This window comes from Ovis aries, chromosome X, assembly GCF_016772045.2.
Source record: "Ovis aries strain OAR_USU_Benz2616 breed Rambouillet chromosome X, ARS-UI_Ramb_v3.0, whole genome shotgun sequence".
NCBI lineage: Eukaryota > Metazoa > Chordata > Mammalia > Artiodactyla > Bovidae > Ovis > Ovis aries.
In genome coordinates, this window is record NC_056080.1 from 25,986,940 (window position 1) to 25,991,199 (window position 4,260).

The 4,260-nt window shown below is 34.2% G+C and overlaps 1 pseudogene; it reads left to right on the forward strand.

Annotated features, from left to right (window-relative positions):
* The first annotated feature begins 3,301 nt into the window (after positions 1-3,301).
* LOC121818251 (cytochrome c-like) lies at positions 3,302-3,614 on the forward strand (annotated as a pseudogene).
* Positions 3,615-4,260: the final 646 nt, after the last annotated feature.

The following is a 4,260-nucleotide window of genomic DNA, read 5'->3' on the forward strand; positions in this document are numbered from 1 at the left end:
CTGTAATGTGGGAGACCTGGGTATGATCCCTGGGTCGGGAAGATCCCCTGGAGAAGGGAATGGCCACCCACTCCAGTATTCTGGCCTGGAGAATTCCATGGACTGTGTAGTCCATGAGGTCCCAAAGACTTGGACATGACTGAACAACTTTCACTTTCACTCACACCTAAGAAAGGCTGTTAAAAATGTGTGGGGTCCACCAAAATGTGTCTAAAGAAACATTTTAGCATTAAAAGTAGAGGAAGAAACACTGAAATTTGGAGATCTGATAAGGCACCTCAAAAACGGAGAGGCAAAGAGCTGATTTAAACAAGCAAAAAAAGATAGTGGATTTAAAAGAATTAGAATTAGCTAATGAAATTCAGAAAAATATATACATTGATAAACCCCAAAATTCTTTTCAGGGGGGTTAAATGTTAAAAAATTATAATTCCTGTCAAGACTGACCACACACAAAGGAAGACACACATTATCAATACCAGGAATATAGAATGGATCATCACTGTAGATGCTTGAGATCCTTATATAATATTTGAAATTATATGATATGACAAAATTCCAGAAAAATACACTGCAACAAAACAAGAAAATTTCAAAATCCTATAGATTTTAATTGAATTCATAATAAAATTCCTTCCTACAAATGATTTCTATGGTCTGATGCCTGATTGTGTAAACTTTTCAATAAAATTCAGAAATAAATAATACCAGTCTTGCTCAATCCATTACATGGAGTAGAAATAATAAAAACACTAACCAAAATATTTAATGACATCCTTATAAATTTTACACTAAACTGACAAGAGCAGTATAGGAAAGGAAGATTGATATGCATCATGACAACATAAGAAAAAAAATTCTTATGAATCCAAATACATTTCAATTGTTATTACCCATGAACAAACTGAGTTTAATCCAAACCTGAATTCTTAAGTGACTTAATATTTTAACATCAATTCTCCTCAACAAAAGACAAATAACCCTGTCACTTTCACTACAAACACAGACAAACCATCAGGCAAATTTACCATCCAGTTATGAGTTTTAAAAAAGCCTCAGAAAACTAAAGCAAATATCATAATTAGTAATATAACATTGAGAAACACAACCTGAGATAAGAATGGAGGCAAGGATGCCTATTAATACTAGTTCTTTTCAACATTTTATGGAGGTCTAGTGGCAACCCACTCCAATGTTCTTGCCAGGGACAGGGGAGCCTGGTGGGCTGCTGTCTATGGGGTAGCACAGAGTCGGACACGACTGAAGCGACTTAGCAGCAGCAGGGGTTGACAATGCATGCAAAAGTTAAAAATGCATAAATAATTGACAAGAAAAGAAATGAACACAGCTTTATTCAGTTGGATATTTATGTTTCCAGAATATCTCAAAATAATCTACATGTAACAAATTAGAATTAATAACTGCATTTAGCAATATTGCTGGATTCCTCACAGTTAAATCTAAACACATTTTTCTAAAGAACAGCAATTCTCACTAAACATTTCATACACATCATAAGAAATGGCATGAAAACTCTATACAACAAGATTATAGTTTTGTCTTTTTCTGTACACTGATCAGATAAAAATTGAGAGGATTTTGACCCTGATTACTGCTGTCACTTTTCCTGATATCATGGCAAGAGAAGCTCCTGTATATTAAGTAAATTCTACATGTTACACCTGACATTTAATCCCAGTAGAACAATGAAAAAAGCATTCTTTCTGACACTTTTATTTATCGCCCCCAGTACAATGATTTCAATGACTAATTAGAGGTCTGTTTCTTATAAATGGTTAACATAAAAATTAAATTTTTCTCCACATATATTTTCTATATTTTTTCATATTATTTCTTTCCCATCCACCTCTGCCATAATTCTGCTTTTAAGCATAACTTCTCACTGTATCATACTACTTATAAAAATAGACAGTTAAAAAGCATCATCAGTAATATGCTGCCATCTAACTGTTTTATTTTATTGATTAAAAGTAAGATGTGTGCTCAGTGTAAATTTTCCAAAAAACACAGATCTATATCCTTTGACAGAAGTAACCATGATTAGCAACGAAGAGTGTACCTGAACAAACATACATATAAATATACATCTATATAAGTAATATTTATTTACTTGTAAATGCATGTGAAATAAACTTGCTTGCTTTTTATTAAAAATATGTCCTGGATATATCTTCTGCAATTGTATAAGAGCTATTTGGGTATAAAATCTGCAATACATTTATAGTATGAATACAATATAGTGTACTAGAAATAGCTGTTGTGCCTTTTTGTAGCCATATTTATATACACATCTTCAACAAATTCTGTCAGATACAGTCATAGAAAGCCAATTATGGAGGAAAAGGGTAGGTAAATTTAAAGTATTGGTTAAAAAATAGCAAATTAATTTCCAAAAACTCAGTACTATTTTATATGCCCTCCAAATTTTGGTTATGTAAAGTCTGTGCAGATTTTTTATGCATTTTAGTAAGAAAAAAAAATACATTGCCTTTTGCTATTTTTAATAAGATATTTTTGCTCTTGCTATATTTTATTGCTGTTGTCATCCAATAAATCATCCTTTTATTTACACAAATGGAAAATTTAGAATTGACAAAACAGCTATTTAAATTTTAAAATATTTCACTAGTAAATGTCTTTTAGATATTTATATGAAATATAAAGAATATTAGTGAAGTGTACAAAAATCAAAACTTCTGAGAAAGATACGTTACCTCCCTAGAAACGACAGTGGTGGCCTTCTCAACAGAATCCATAGAAAACCGAGATAGTGGAGCAGAATCTTTCTGATACCAAACAAAAACAAAATAAAATGTCAGTAGAATTCTGTATCTGGTAAAATTATCTTTCCAAGCTAACAGTGAATTAAGACCTATCCATATAAACACACCTGAGTCAATTTGCCGGCGGACAACCCGTAATTTATGTTATTACCGGAAGTTCTACCGGATATGAAAGGAAATATGGAAACCGAGAACCACAGTGACCTGTGATCTGTGCTTGAAAAGCACAGGGTGGCGAACCAACACGGCGCCCTCTGCTGGTGATGGCTGATAATGTCAGTTTTATTATATAGCATCACAACTGTTCACTAGGCTTGACCTAGAATCTTGGGAGGAGCCATGAAACGCATCTCTTGAAGGAAAGGAGGTCAAAGAATGTGTGGAGAGGTTTTCAAATGGCCATAGGGGTGTGTCCTTGGGCTTAGAGAGTGGGGCATTCCGCTTGCGGCTTGAAGCAGGAACCTCTCAGCTGTTCGAGGGGAAGGAACGATTTAAAAATGGGTAATGCTGACAAGGACAAGATTTCTGTTTGGAAGTGTGCCCCGTGCCATATTGTGGAAAAGGAAGGCAAGCACAAGACTGGGCCAAATCTCCATGGTCTGTTTGGGTGAAAGACAGGTCAAGCTGCTAGATTCTCTTACACGAATCCCAACAAGAACAAAGGCATCACCTGGGGAGAGGAGACACTGATGGATTACTCGAAGAATCACAAGAAGTGCATTCCTGGAACAAAAGTGATGTTCACTGGGATTAAGAAGAAGGGAGAAAGGGAAGACGATAGTTTATCTCAAAAAAGCTACTAATGAGTAATAGTTGTCCACTGACTTATTTATTACAAAATGGAAATGTCTCATGACTTCTTATGTGTACCATATTTAAATTGATCTCATACACTAGAATTCAGATCATGAATGACTGATGGAATATTTCTGTTGGACAGTCCTGATTTAAATAAGATTGGCTTGTGGCTTAATGAATATGGTCAGCTTTTTGAATTTTGATAGTAATTCCAGTTCAACAAGGATTATCACTGTTTTCCCTTTCTAAAGAGATGATTGAACTTGAATCAGAAATGTCAAACTTTTCAGGAAGATGGTGAATGTCTTCTCAAACCCTATAGGAGATTGGTTTTATGCTCAGATTTCTATAACATATATATATGTATATATATACATACATACTGAGAAGGTCCCTTCACTGTCTCATAGACTTGCATGAGAGTCACCTGTGTTTCAAGTTGTGCTCATTAGCCTATTTATGCAAGGGCTAAAGACACACTGACAATGTCCACTGTATCTTTTTGGTCTTAACTATGCCAATTTAATTAAAATTCTTTATCTAAAATACCGCCTTTTACTTAATGAAAGACACTTTAGTATGGTTTATGTATAGCATCAAATAAAGAATATTTGGTACCTCACATTTTATAGATAATCTTTAAGGTCAGATGCTTTTA